Source organism: Aulonocara stuartgranti (genome assembly GCF_965226115.1).
Source record: "Aulonocara stuartgranti genome assembly, chromosome: 9".
In the NCBI taxonomy this organism is placed as follows: Eukaryota; Metazoa; Chordata; class Actinopteri; order Cichliformes; family Cichlidae; genus Aulonocara; species Aulonocara stuartgranti.
The window spans coordinates 31,037,134-31,053,104 of NC_138960.1; the positions used below are offsets into that span (position 1 = coordinate 31,037,134).

Here is a 15,971-nt window from a genome sequence, read left to right on the forward strand (position 1 = left end):
TGATACAAGGCAGGATGGATCCATGCTTTTGTTGTTTAAGACAAATTCTGGCACTAAAATCTGAGTGTTGCAGAAATTGAGACCCATCAGACCAGGCAGCATTTTTCAATCTTCTATCGTCCACTTTAGTTCAAAAATCATTTCATTTTCTATAAGAATGTCATTAAAAACCTGTGAGAGTGCTGTTTCAGTGGAATGTAAATGTTTAAAACTAGATTAAAAAACCTCCATAATACCATTAGTATCAAAATTGTATTGAATTGGGTAAATACTATGTTCTGGGAGTTTTGAGATCGGTCTACAATTTGAGCAAACTGAGGGTTCAAGGAAAGTTTTTTGTAATAAAGGATGTACAATTGCAGGTTTAAAACCATCGCGAACCACACTGGAAGTCATACTGCTATTTATAACGGCAAGGACTGAGGTTCCAATCGAGGGAAAAACCTCTTTAAAGAGCCATGCAGGGATAACATCCAGGGCTCGCAAAATTTTAAAATCCCTGGTAGCCCTTCGGGCAGGCACTCTTTAGTTTTTGGTAGCCCGAAATAAATTTGAGTAGCCCGAATAAAAAAAGATTGTTTTTATTGTATAATATTGTAAAGGAAACAAAACATCAATCAAAAAATTGTTAAAACACAAATTACAACAACTGTGTAAACATTACAATCAACTCAAATATCTGGTTCTAATTAAACAGAATTTTCTGTGAACTTGTTAGAACTGTGTAGAACATGAATTAGTCTGTGTCAGATCCTGAATCTGAAATTTCCACTGAAGTCTCGGATGAGAAAATGCCACTCGACGTTGAGGGCATAGCATCTCCTTCATCAGCTTTCTCTTCGTGTGCATTGCCCTCCATTTCACTGCTCTTTGTTCTTGTCGGGGTTTTATGATCCAGGTGTCTTGAACCTTTTCCAGAAAACATCCAGAAACGAATCGACTTGTCAGGGCAAAAAGATTCAACTGTTTCCCCATTAATGGAGAGTTGCATGCAGTCATTCAGTGTTTCAGGGTGTAGAGAGGTACGATGTGTTGTCTTCACTCGGTTCATGCAAGAAAATCCTCTCTCACAGATGGCTGTCGATGGACTAAGTGTCAACATTAATTTCACCAGCAACAAGATATGAGAGAGGTTTTCTGGATTCTCAGAGAGGAGATCTCTGTACAAGCAATCTACTTTGCAAACAGGCAAAATGTGTGACAAGATAATCCACCTCTTCATCCCCATAATTTGCTAGTTCTTCTCTGGGGTAGGGAAGAGTGGAAGGGTCAAAAACCTTGAAACAAGAGAGAGGCTTTTCATGGAGATTTTTAAATCTGTTGTCCATGTACTTGACTGTGTTGTCAATAATCTTCTGGATCTCTGCACCAAAGGTGTCTTTGTCTGTTCCCTCACCTCTTCTAGCAGGTCACTGACTTTTTGTTAGCTGAGTTCCACAGTAGCAAATGCTACCATCCTGGTTCGCTGTGAACTTTGTGTCCAAGGTTTTCTGATATTCGCCTGGTTTTGTTTTTGGGCTGAGTAAGCGTGATGTTGTGCTCTCAACTAACTGATTTGTTCGTGTGATGTTTAGGTTATCATGCTGAAAATCAGTAGAGCACTTGGATAAGATGGTACTGTAGTCCAACATGAAATGCAGGAAGCGAACAAATTTCTCAGTCTTCATCTCCTGCACCACCCCCTTAGCCTTGGCTGCATCCTCGGCTTTGACATCACTTCCTTCTGCCATGTTCTCCATATGAACAACAGTGGGAGTGTAATTTTTTTCCACAGCCTTTAGACATCTCAGCCGGCTTAGAAGCCACCGTGTGCTCTTCAGCCCACTGAAATGTGCCAGCCTCTCATTTAGCAGTTCACTTATTTCTGTCAGCTCTCTTCGCTTCTTTGGGGAATAGTAGTACATCTTAACCCTTGTGTGGTGTTCGTATTTTTGTTACTCAGCCAGTGTTCATGGGTCTGGTGGACCCGCTAGAGTTTTGGCTTTCCAAATTAACACTATCAAACAATTTTATGTTAAATTACTCAACAGATGTTTACTTCATCCCAATTACAAGACATATGAACAGCAAACATGGTTAATTTTTTCCCTTTACCTTTGTTAGATCACATTTATGAATTAATGTGCTTCTCGTTTTTCTTTTATATAAAATGTTATAAATAAATCAGTTATAATCAAGTGGAGTGAGTGGAAAGACACAACACATTTACACGTGAAAAAATAATTAATTGTTTAATTTTTCTTTTGAAAAAAACTGAACACGGGTCTCACAGACCCGAACACCATACAAGGGTTAAAGATGGTTTTCAGTGTATCTTCAAATTTCACCAGGTACTCACAGCCTTTCACGCTATCCAGCACGGCTAGCTCTAGTTTGTGTGCCACACAGTGGATTGTTATGATGTGGGGTATCCTCTGTTTCAGTCTCCCAGCTACTCCTGTTTTCTCACCCATCATCACTGCAGCACCATCAAAATTTGCACAAACTACTTTCTTTTTCCATGTGTCCTCTCTGATACCCATGGTGTTCACTGCTTCATCAATAGCCTCTAAAATACCTGCAGGATTTGCACTCTTGACTGGCTGACATTTGATCATGTATGTGGCTATGTCACCATTATCCCTCACATACCTGACGTGAACCAACTCCTGTTCTATTATACCAGTGTCTGTACTGCCATCTGCAAGAATGGATAAGAACCTGCTTTCTTGAATTTCCTTTTCAATCTGGTCTCTTGAAGTTTGTGCTATTGTTCCAATAAACTCTCTGCAAGCATGGTCATTGAGGTAAGTGGAACCAAGATCTAGGCCATTTGCTTTCTGAAGTTTGCAAAGACGGCGCAAATCCGATATTTTCAAATCCGATCTGGGTCACTTTCGTATGTGGTACTGAATCCGATACATATCCTATGTTTTAGAAAGCGACTGCTGTTTGAACGGTCAGGTCGCATTAAATCCGTCTTTTACGTCACCGACACAAGACAGACGCCAATTATCAGTGCCAGAGAAGCGCCCGAGAAGACATCGCGAACGCTTCCTGGCCATCCCGTGTAGATGTCAGTGAAACTGTTGGGAAGACAACGTTGGAGAAATGTGAACATTTTATTTGTACTGTATAATCTGCAGATTCTGACAGAAATCTGCAACTATCCTTTGAAGCACCGCTCCTCTCTTAAACAGCAATAAGGATAATTATTAGGTTATTTACATTATTATGTAAATAACAAAATAACTTAAAGCAAAAATTGAGAAATGTAAAGTCCGAAGTCTTTATATTAACAGCCATCTGTCAAACAATACTGTTTGCTCTGGGTCTAAGCAGAGCGTGTTGTGTGTGAAGTCTTCTTTTGCGCATGCGGGCCGCTTTGAGCGTTCACACTAGAGCACGTTTGCTGTCGCATTTTATTTGTAGTGTGAACACGAAGACAAAAAAATCGTATTTGATCAAAAAATCGGAATTGAGCATTAAGACCTGCAGTGTGAAAGTAGCCTTTGTCTTGTGTGTCTAGTTGAATTTATTCTAGTGACTCTCAAGAAGATTTAGATTAGATTAGATTAGATAGAACTTTATTAATCCCTCGGGTGGGTTCCTCTGGGAAATTCGATTTCCAAAAAAGCACAGCACCGACAGAAGTTACAGAGTTACAGAATATTTTATATATATATATATATATATATATATATATATATATATATATATATATACACACACACACACACACACACACACATATATATATATATAAATACAGAGACAATATAAATAAAATATACGAAGGGGATAAATAGAATAAATAGGAATAAAAATAAAAATACAAGTGAATTGCACATTTCAAGTATTGAGTCTATTGCACCGTTGACTATTTACAAAAGTATTGCACAAAAGGTATTGCACAGTGAGGTGAAGAGGCACTACAGCTTAGTTGTTCCCCCCTCCTTTGTCCTCCTGTTTCCCCTCCCTCTCCCCTCCAGAGAGGAGTTAAACAGTCTGATGGCGTGTGGGACAAAGGAGTTTTTAAGTCTGTTAGTTCTTGTCTTTGGGAGAAGCAACCTGTCACTGAACAGACTCTTCTGGTTGTTAATGGCCGTGTGCAGAGGATGCCCAGCATTGTTCATAATGTCCATCAGTTTCTTTAATGTCCTTTTCTCTGCCACTGTCACCAGAGTGTCCAGCTTCATGCCGACCACAGAGCTAGCCCTCCTGATCAGTTTCTCCAGCCTGGATGAGTCCCTCTTTGCTGTGCTGCTCCCCCAGCACACCACAGCATAGAAAAGTACTCCAGCAACCACCGACTGGTAAAACATCCTCAGGAGCTTCCTGCAGATGTTAAAAGACCTCAGCCTCCTGAGGAAGTACAGTCGGCTTTGGGCTTTTTTATACAGGTGCTCTGTGTTGCATGACCAGTCCAGTTTATTGTCCACCCACAGCCCGAGGTACTTGTACTTGTTGACCACCTCCACCTCCTCCCCCTCTATCTGAACCGGCAGTGGACCTTCTCTGGACCTCCCGAAGTCCACAACCAGTTCCTTAGTCTTTGAGGTGTTGAGTTGCAGGTGGTTTGTGTGACTCCATGCGACAAAGTTCCTCACCAGACTTCTGTACTCCTCTTCCTGATCATCCCAGATACACCCCATGATGGCTGTGTCGTCTGCAAACTTCTGAATATTGGCATAATTCAGAGTTGTAGCAGAAGTCAGAGGTGTACAGGGTGAAGAGAAGAGGGGACAGCACAGTTCCCTGTGGTGCTCCTGTGCTGCTGACCACAGTGTCAGACGTGATGTCCTTCAGCCTGACGTACTGTGGTCTGTCGGTGAGGTAGTCGGAGATCCAAGCCACCAGGCAGGGGTCCACCTCCATCCTGTTCAGTTTTTCTTGAAGCATACAGGGCCGGATGGTATTAAAGGCACTGGAAAAGTCAAGAAACAGGATCCTGACCGTGCCTTTTCCCCCATCCAGGTGTGAGTGGGCTCTGTGTAGGAGGTACAGGATGGCATCCTCCACTCCGACACCCGCCTTGTATGCAAACTGTAGTGGGTCCTGGGCATGTTGTACCTGTGGTCGGAGGAGGTTGAGGAAGAGCCGCTCTAGAGTCTTCATAAGATGTGACGTCAGTGCCACCGGTCGGAAGTCATTCAGCTCATTGGGCCGGTTCTTTTTGGGGACCGGGACGATGCAGGACGTCTTCCATAGGGTGGGCACTCTCCCCAGTCGCAGTGATGGACATGTTTTTCATGTTCATCCAGCTATTTATTGTCTTCAAACCAGCAGACAAAGGCTTTGGAATAAGAAGTCGGGGAAGAAATTTAGGCCATGAGTAGTAATACGTTGCTACCTGTCCAATATGGCGGCCAACCAAACCGGTTTGACAGATTTCGTGCGTGTGCGCATGTGCGTTCAGGTGTGCTCGGGGGTATGTGTGTTCATGTGTGGAAACACACAGGGTGTCAGAGGGGCTATATGAGTTCATGTGTTTTTAACTGGGTTTTAATTAACCCTTTAAGACCTACCATAGAACCAAGTCCGCCAGAGCTTATATTATATTTTACAGCCTTCAGCTGTAGTGCCATTTTTGGGAGCATTTCAAGTTGATATACATCAATACAACCATTATAGCCTAAACTTTAATAATATGTATGCATTAAGTGCATAGTAATTGCATAAATTGCAAAAAAGTGCAATAAACTACAACGAAATATAAAATCGTTTTTGTCTTTTTAACATATATTTCTAGTTAGAGAAATTTAAGAGGCTTATCCCTCAAAACTGTAAATACAAAAAAGTTGCACAAAACAGTTTCCCACCACAGGAAATTTATTTTAAGTGTCTTCATAGTTTTATTTTTGAAATACACCAATTTTTATATACTGCAGGAAAAACAAAATATAAATATTATAATCCAAATTTGCAAAAAAACAGCATATGCATCAAAATAAACTATTTCCAGCAGTGCAATATGAGTCCTGAGCATCCCAGAAACGACACGGAAAGTCATAAAGTCAAAGATAACTTTTAAAGACACAAGTATAGGCTCATGAGGCCTTGATGGTAAAAAACTACATTTCCGCGAAAATGACGTCACTTCCGGTTTCGGGCAGGTCATGGCGGACATGCGATAGTTCGCGCTGATGGACGTAGGAAGTGTTACAAACAGCTGATCGGATCGGCAAAGCGTGTTTCTGGAATATTATGTTTTTGTTGCTGCAAGTGCTTTTTATGCAGTTTTTGCAAAGCTTTATGTGGAAGGAAACTGACTTAGGACAAGCTGATGGCATAAGATGTAAGTACAACTCCTTCGGTTTCATATGCAAAAACAATTTTTTCGCTAGCTTACGTGGTTGCAGTGCTACCGGGATTTAAAAATAGTTACGCAAAACGGAGCGTGCCCGCTCTGACTGGTTTTAAAGGGTTAAAAGGTTATTCAAAATGTGCCAGAGCTCCTAATTTAAGTCGACTAAAGCGCTTACATTTATGAAAGTGCTGAATGAATATATATGAAAAAGTGTCATGAGTTAAGAGCAAAACTAGAAAAGTGCTACATAAATGCCAGTCCATTTCACTTCACTCAGGAAAAATCACAATCTGTAAAACTCTTTTCTGGCCATTATCCAATGTCACATCTCAGGACTAGAATGAAGCCTGTGGCACACCTTGTGACACTGGAGGAGAAGAGAGCAGCGGCGGGGTGGAGCACCAGCTTTAAACTCATGCACAAGAGAAATGTCAAATAAAACAGGTTTGTGATGAGAGAATACTGAGAGAACACTGAGACAACACCCAGCCACAAAGTGAACTCACTTAGTTAAAGATAACAGGGGAGCACATGCACCTAACCAGCAGGACATTTCTTCCTTCTAAGTTAAATGAACAGATGGATGGAAGTTAAAAGTTCAGTTTTCTATTTTGATGAGCACCGTTTTTTTAAAAAAAGTGTTGTTTTCATATTCTTTCTTTGAAAATCTATAAAGTTCCTGTTCATTTTCATTAAAATGACTTTTACATAATTGTTACCATTTTATTTAAGATCCTCTAATGCTTATACTACACTGTACACGTCAACAAAAAGCTTAACATTGAAGGTCATTTTCTTCCCACTACTTACGACGGCTTGGACCAATAATGTATTTCAATATGTTGCACACTGATCTCTTGCACAAAATCACTAACACACACCACAAATCCCACCAGTGATTCACTTCCTTATAAACCATTGAGTCAAGGACTAAAGCAGTGACGTACTGAATTAAACTTCAGACGTACCAAGCCCCGACACAGTATTTCTGCAGCACAGTGATGCGGTCTTCAGCTTCAAACGGACCATCATTAACTGCTGTTGCTCACAGAATTGTACAGTTTGAGACAATTACATCACGTCCAATCAAAATTACAGTTCTGCACTTTTAACACTGTCATCTTTGCACTGATATTACAGGAAAAGTCTTAGAAGTAATGCAAATATTAGTTAAACAGGAGCCAAAATGTAGTTTAATTGCATTCTGTTTTGTTTGCTAAAAAATCCATAATTTATTTTAATAAATCACATTTTTAAGCTCCTGTATAACTTAATTCCAGCAGGTAATGGTATGGGATGAGATTCACTTTTATTAGCTGAATCAATTTTGGTTCCTATATCATCATCATTTGATAATAAATAAAAACCGTTCAAGGGATTAAAGAAAAATATTTTTCCATGTTATTTATCATCAGTTTACTAGCGATTGAATTTTACAAAGGCCCAAATATTGTATGTTTATTATATTCAATTGTAGTTAAACCAAGTCTTCAGAGATTATTCTCACAGCAGAGCACTTTATGGTTTGATGATGAATCCAAAGAACAGAAGAAGTCTAAGTGGAGGCAAATTCTTGTATGTTTTTGGTCTGTTATGTTTACAAATGTTAAATCACTAGTAAAGGGAGACCACACCATTGTTCATGTTTAAACAAATTTATTCATCACATTTATTCATGAGACAGACATAAAATTGTGTCACACAGAGAAAAATACAGGTTCAAAGCACCACAACGTTAGCCTGATATCAGACAGAATTATCACATGATGTTAAACAGAAGCTGTGACTGGGCAATGATAATGAAGCAGTTCATTTCAAAGTTGTAGATTCGAGCTGCTCTTCATACTTTTGGCCAATACAAGCTTCAACACTCCAGAAAGCTTCATTTGGCCATCACTAACAGCAGTACTTGTAGTCTGGAGTACAAGTAGACTAGACTAGAGTGCAATCAAATACACCTGCCTTCAGTGAACCCAGCCCAATCACAGCCACTGGCTCACAGCAGTTGTGAAACAAACCCACTCACACATCAGTGGCCATTTCCCACAGTAAATGTGGAGGTGAGTTAATATGCAGATGATACCAGGCTACCATCTTACACAGCTGATTACAAATTTATAAACGACCTCTTGCAGCCTCACTTTGATATCACTGGTATAAAGAAACTGAAATCCTGCCGCCCAATACTACAAACAGGTCATTATCTGTGAGATTACACTTTTTCTTCAGACATCAGTGGTTAAAATGATAAATTGCAAACAAAGATGAATATTCAGAAAGATAAGGTGGAAGGTTTTAGGAGAGCTCATTTATTTGACCACTTTCTAAATGTTTTTTTTTTTTTTAAGTTTTCTAAACAATGAATCAATGAATGCGGATCAATGAGGGAAAAATGATTTTTTCAGTCCTGTGCATTCTTGCCTACACCAACTCTAGGCCTTAAAATCCACTCAGCAGTTTACCCTGGTATAATTGGCTTTTCTACAGTGAGTCATGGCACCACAGATGAGCTGAGCCATGTGGACCATATAGACTTGTGGAGTTCTGGTGGCAGCCTTGAAGGAAGTCTCCCCATGGCAGAGCTCACTGCATGGGTGGGGAGTGCTCTCAATAAGGAGACGAGGAACAACATCTTTGAGGCTGCTGAAGCTGTTTCCAGCTCTGTCACAGAGGAACAGTTTTGCTGTCCCACAGAACCAGAATGTCAAAAGCACTGTGTGAGAGAATGAAGAAAAGACCCAGGTGGTCAAAGGAAGGACCCGGGGGCTGTTCTCAGACAGCCAGTTAAAAACCTCTTGTCCATCACTTTAACCAAAAACGTTACCATGACCCACGGGAGATGACAGAGGTGACAGGACTGACCTACAAACAGGTGAGTGTTTTTCAAGGTTACTAGAACATGAGAAACTGAATTCATTTTGAATTTTGGGTCTATTGTACTCATTAAATATTTTCTGTTTTCTTCCATCTTTAGGTGAAGACTTGGTTCAAAACAGAAGGAGAAAGTTTAGGAGGAGTCCAGATTCTCAGCATCTCAATCAGGGCGTCCCACTTCATGCCAGTATCTCCAATTATTAAACAGAACTGTTTTTAATTCAGTCATTATCTTGGGAATTAATTGCATTTGGTGAAATGTATTGACTATAATTACACAAGAACTGACTCTGCATCTTTCAGTGATTCAGTTTCAGGGAGTACACCCAACACCTGGAGGTAAACTCAATCACAAATGGTGCAAATTATCAGGGCCCCTATCATCATCCTGTGGGCAAGGTTGTGCCTGGACCTCAATGGACCCTCCACAAAAAAAAACAAACAAAAAAAACCAAAAAAAAAAAAAAAAACCCCACACCAGATGTTTGGCTGGTCGATGCCACTGGACAACTGATATGAATTCAACCCTGTTGTTTTAAACACTGGTATGAATGTAAACAAATTCGGGCTTCACAATACAAGTTTTGAAGGAGCAAGTGGAGAGCCTTGCCAGCTGCTAATGCTCCTTTAATTACAGACACTAATGTATATCAGCTTTTTTGTATTAAATTTTACTATTTCTGCTTTTATAGCTCAACATAGCAGAGTCTCAGATTTGATCTCTTTTAGTAAATAGAAGTCAGGGTAAATTTTAGGTCCTTTATTTTTAATCCATTAGATTTTAGAAATATTTGAATTCAGTCGGCTCTGGCTATTGTAAATACATTTTAGTCTATCCAAAACACAAACTGGAAAATCAGAGAGAGCACCATCACAGGTTTTTTTATATAACATTAAGAGATGAAAATGTGTTGTTTCATTTTCCAATAATTGTAGAAATAATGTAGATGATGATTGCAACACCAGTGTCTTCAGCACCGCATTGAATGTAAACAACCCCGGACTTCACAGTGCAAGTTTCTACACAAAGTGGAGAGCCTTGCTAACAGCATAGAGATGGCTGTAGCTGCTGTTACTGCCCCCTTTTATTTGTGAATTCTCATTCTGGAGCCTCAAGATGAGGATTTTTGCTATACTGGTCTCAAAAACAACATGGCAGAAATATGATGTGTGGAGGTCTGATTGTGAACCCACATGCTGGTGGTTTTCAGAGAAATTTAAAGCACTTCCACATCTGTGTTTTTCCAACATGGAAGCTAGCTGGCACTGGCAGCATATAAGGTTTGCTGTGGATTTTATCTGACAGCCATTTTAAATGTTCTGTTCATGTTTCTTGACATGACAGAGGCTGTATTTGAAAGACTTTGTGCACACATGTCTTAATTACACCTGTTAATATTTTTATGCTAAACATGTTTTAAGGCTGGAGGTTAGTCCAGGGTTTTTAATAAATATTTAAAGCCAATGATCTAGACCTGCATCTTTTCTGCTGTAAATATTGACTTTGTTAAATGAAGCACTGCCTGTTTCTTGACTGCCACCTTTTCTAGTCCCAAATATTATTGAAATGCATGAATTTGTTGAAACTCAGAAATCTGGTGCAGTGTCTACACCTGCCAACTACAAAGAAGCATGAAGCCTGTCATGAAGTCAAGCTTCTTGTTCAAAGCCTTTACGTGCTTCCTCCAGGACACTGATATGGTTAGCAGATGTAGTTCAGAGGAAAGAAAAGAATTCCTACAAGGTCAGTAGATCTGTAACACAGTCTGGATTTCTTTAGGATGGAAACGTTACTTTTCAGAGACAGAGCTCAGCAAAAACTACAAAAGTGGGTTGTCCATACCAAAATAATCTAGATGGATAAACTGCACCAAAGGCAAGAGGAGAAAATATTGACACAGTACTGTGCAATATTTAACTTCTACAACTTCAGCTACACCAACACAAGGGAGGAAGTGGCCTTTCTCTACCCCCCCACCCTCTTTAACTGACCCAGTGTTTGGATACAAACAGGAAGCTCCATCACTGAAAAAGGTGTTCAGGTAAGGCAGGACCTGCTCCTGTCGAGCCACAGTGCTGAAATTTCTCTACATCATGTGCTGGTTTTCCTAAACTTCCTCCTTCAGTTCTGACAACAAGTCTTCGCCTAAACAAAAAAAACAAAACAAAAAAAAAACAACAAGAGAAAAAGGAGGGATGATTATAACTATATGGTCCACATGGGTCAGAATATTTACCGTTATGCTTTGGCACAAGTCACTTTAGAACATTGAATGATACCAAAAAAGTAATTAATGGCTAAATTGCTCACTCTTATACAGAATAGCATCACACAAACACTCTGCACGTTGGCTGCATTCCTACAATTTGCCACCAGATTTCACTTGAACATTGCGCATTGGGCAACAATGCTGAGTACATACCTGTTGAGATTCTGATTGATGAAAGCCATCAGAGTCTTCCAGTCTGCCATTTTTGCAGCTTCACAGACTGGAACACAAAACTGGTTTAAGTATCTCTGCTGGAGCAGGTGGTTTGTTGCAGAGGTTTCGAAGCATCTGTTTAAACCATCCTGTTTTGCAGCATTAACAACCACACTGATGTCAGGCTCAGTGCGAGTTGAAGACATGATAACCAGTCATGTGTTCATAAACTGCATTAGGATGTACCTGTTCCACTTCACCCACCTGAACCCAGGAGAGTAGGCACTGGCAAATCTCTTCTCCTGACCAGAGTCTGTGGCTGTAGAGCAGGGGTAGGGAATCTTAGTCCTCCAGAGCCGGTGTCCTGCAGGTTTTAGATCTCATCCTGGTTCACCACACCTGAATCAAATGATTAGGTCATTACCAGCCTCTGGAGAACTTCAAGACATGTTGAGCAGCTAATTTAGCCATTTATTTCAGCCTTGTTGGATCAAGGACACATCTAAAATCTGCAGGAAACCAGCTCTTGAGGCCTGGAGTTCCCTACCCCTACTGTAGAGCATCTCTTTGTCAGATGCCGTGGCGAGAGACAAAGAAACTGACAACGAGTAGTAGATTTTAAGACGAAAGCCGTTTATCAATTCAACTGAGAGAAAAGGACCAAAATCAAACTGTTAACTAACCAACATCCACCTTTAATTCAAGACAGTGTAATGTTCCAAGAGTTTCTGCCACATTCATGTAGGGAGAGCTGAAGCTCTTTTAAAGGCATGTAGGTCAATCTCAACACCTTCTTGACCAAACCATTGACTGCTGAGGGCCTTTTTAACTGAGGCCAGACTGAGTGCAATGTGCAAGATCTTCATCTGAGTGGATCTATACCAGATTGATGTTGAAATGTGCCAAAGAGATTTAAACAGATGCTCTACACCCAACCATCTGATTCATGCTTCCCAACAGCTTAAACCAGTTTCTTCAAACTGGACTGAAGTGGACTCCCTGTTCAATTGTGGAGGGAGAAAGCAGTGTCAAGATTTCAGTACAAACACCATCATCGGTGCCCACGCACATTCAACTCTCAGCAATCAGCAGCAAACAATCCTGCAGACCAACAGCCCCAAACAGGCTATGCATGCCAAATCTTTTCAATTAACAGGGCAGCTTATTGTGCACATCCACCAGTAAATGAAGCTTCTAACTTCACTTCAGCAATTATTTAACCGTCAGGGCCTACCTCCGTGTCTGGATCCACATCTGCTGACTTTAATCCTCTCCATCCTTGATGCCATGCTCCATGTAGAGATTCTTCCATAGATGGATTTTTGTTGGCAAATTTAAGCAACTTCAGGATCAAATGAAAAGTTGCTGAGAAGGTGAGACTGGACCTGAATACTTTTGTGACGCCTTCCACAAAAACAGTGATTCACTGAGACAGAAAAGAACTTTAAATCTTTAACAATAACAGAAGAAAACTAAGGGAAACAAACTAAAGCGAAGCACGCAAGTAGAGCTGGGCGATAGAACGATAACGATATGTATCGCGATATAACTTTTACTCGATAGAGAAATTAAGCTATCGCGATAGACCTCGCCGCTCTTGTCCTCTTAAAATTAAAAAAAAAAAAAAAAAAGGTCAGCCAATCCAAATTCAGTAGCGCAGAGCCGAACCAATCACAGCCGCAGTGTCACGTCGCGTGACTTGTTACATACAGCACAAGTGCCAAGCCGCACGTGTGTTTGTTTGGGAAGCAGCCAGCGGGTAATGGAGCCAGCGCGTAATGGAGGAAATGAGTGTGCCGACTAGAAAAATCAACCGAGCGTGACCGAAGAGAAAACAGATGATGGTTCCAATGCCGGAGAGATTGTCGAACGGAAGAGCCACAGAAGCTCCGTAGTGTGAAGGTATTTCGGCTATTTCAAGTCTGACAAAAACAGAGTAGCGTGCACTGTAAATGTGCCGAAAGCAAGTCTGGAAAGACAATAAACTGGTGCATGCGTCACACTGTGCACCACGTTATTGTTTCGGTGAAATGAATTTCTACAATACTGTTAATTGTACTCTCTGCAGTGTTTAAATGCTTACATATACACACAGTTACTGTCCCTCCACACATACGACTCTGTTCTGCTTCTATACCCCAGCTTTGTTTACTTTTTCCCACCGAGGCTTCTAGACTTCTGATTGGCCAACATTTCTGCACGGTTAGGAATCTAGCGCCACCTGCTGCTTTGGCATGTTCATAGCAGCGTTTTCCTTCATTTCTGCCTTTATGTGTGGACGGGATTATTTTTTAAAACGAAAACGGAAAATCTCCGTTTTCAAAAATACCCGTGTACGCGTGGACGTAGCCTCAGTCTCTGACTGGAAGCGCTAATTCGTCATTCGGCTTTTGTCAGACTAAAGTAACTGTTAAAACTGTTTGAAAAGCTAAGCTATACAACAAGGACAGATTGAGAATTTCCTTTTAGTTCTCAGTTTATTTGATATTGACAAAAGTTAGTCAGTTTTGTCTGTTCTTCTGTAAAACAAACTAAGATTTATTTTTAGAATTAATATTTTGTTTCTAAGTGGAATTGACAATTTAGTCTGTTTCGTTTGTTCTATTTTGAAACTTAAACGCTTTAGCGGCTGCCTTTTGTGTAGTTTGCAATATTTGCCTTTATTTATCTGAAAAAGTCTCATGTTCCTTAAGTACATCTACCCTGTTGAACTTATTATGGGAAATAAATATTTAAATAAAAACAAGCTGCTGATTATTTCACATTTTACTTGTGAGCAACGGCACATTTAAATCTTACAAATATAGTTATTTGGCTTATATCGTGATAGATATCGTTATCGCCTGAAATGAAAAAAACATATCGTGATATGAAAAAATCTCATATCGCCCAGCTCTACACGCAAGAGAACCAAAAACTCAGCAATCCTCTCTGCTCCAACTGACACTGCATGAACAGGTGCCTAAAATAAGCAATCAATACCGCCCAAATCACATGACCCACCATAAACTATCACAAAATACTTTCAATACAAACCTCTTAAACATAACCATCAGAAATCACACAGTTAACAACAGCATGAAATCTGTATATTACAGGCCTCTTACAATCATAATCTACAAGATTTGATGGGATTGTTAAAAAGTGAGTGAATCTTTCAGAAATCTTGCTGCCATGTTCTTCTTCTTTGGGTTTGGCAGGCGAGATGCATCACTGGTGTGTTACTGCCATCTACTGTTCATTATTTCCCAAGTCAGTCTTCTTCTGATTAAAAAGGCTGGACTCAAGCTAGAAGCACAAAGTCAGCCTCAGATCCCTCCATTGTCTTATATAGACTAGCACTGTGTAGATATTGTAACTGTCTTTGTTTTAGTGCAGCAGTGCAGGTTCAGAAGTGTGTGCACGTTGAACACAGTTTCTCCAGCTGATCCAAGCTCTCTGAAAAACTTTCTTCATTGATGGAAATACTTTTTGCACTCAGGATTTTTCTGACTGTATTGGTGCTGCCATAGTCACATTTGCCATCTTGGTGTTTTCCTGTGAGAGCCAGCCCACTCATGAATCCATGGCAGCCAGGTCTCAGTCTGATAAATATAAGTGAGTCTCATCTTTTGCCAATAAACAACATTCAAAGTGCGACCTTGAGAGAACATTTAGGGCCTTTAGAATCCCTGAAGGAGAATGATAGACTGCTTTGAATTGAAAGAAGACAACAGAAACTACAATTACTACTTTTACAACTGAGGTGTGCAGAAGAGCATCTTTGAATGCACATCAGCAAGATGCAGCAGAAGACCACACCAAGTACCACTCATGTCAGCTAAATACAGGAAACTCGAGCTACAGGTCAAAAAAACTTGGAAAGTTGGACAACAGAAGATTGGAGAGATGTTTTCTGGTGTGATGAGTTTCAATTTCTGATGTAACATTTGAAAGGTCAGAACTGACTGTGTGCCATCTTCTGCTGAATGCTTCAAGAAGGATAAGTCATGTCACAAAGCTCTGACCATCTGGAGCTGGTTTCTTCAACATCACAAGGACTTCTATGGGCTCAAATTGTGGTCATAAATATTTTGTACTTGTAAATCAATTTTGTATGTTTAAAATGAATTTGTGTGTGCCAAGTACAAAACTGGTTTACAAGTACAAAATATTTATGACCACAATTTGAGCCCATAGACTTCACTGAACTCAAATACAATGGTGCAGCTTTAGGATGTGGTGTAACAGAAGTTTCACATGATTGATGTGCAGCCATCTAATTTGCAGCAACTGTGCCATGTTGTCATGTCAACAAGGATGAAAATGTCTGAGGAGTGTTTTAAGCTTGTTGTTGAATGTAAATCATGACTCAAAGAAGATCTGAAGGCAAAAGAAGATCCAAC

General features: G+C 40.2%; 1 long non-coding RNA gene across 2 annotated transcripts; it reads right to left on the reverse strand.

Annotated features, from left to right (window-relative positions):
• Positions 1 to 11,223: 11,223 nt before the first annotated feature.
• LOC309714802 lies at positions 11,224 to 13,210 on the reverse strand. 2 transcript variants are annotated; one of them, XR_014279031.1, is made up of 4 exons: positions 12,821 to 13,210; positions 11,851 to 11,985; positions 11,587 to 11,653; positions 11,224 to 11,309 (listed from the first exon to the last, which is right to left on the reverse strand). It is a non-coding gene; the product is annotated as an uncharacterized lncRNA (long non-coding RNA). The 2 variants fall into 2 exon arrangements; XR_014279032.1 differs by having other exon boundaries at positions 11,587 to 11,735.
• Positions 13,211 to 15,971: the final 2,761 nt, after the last annotated feature.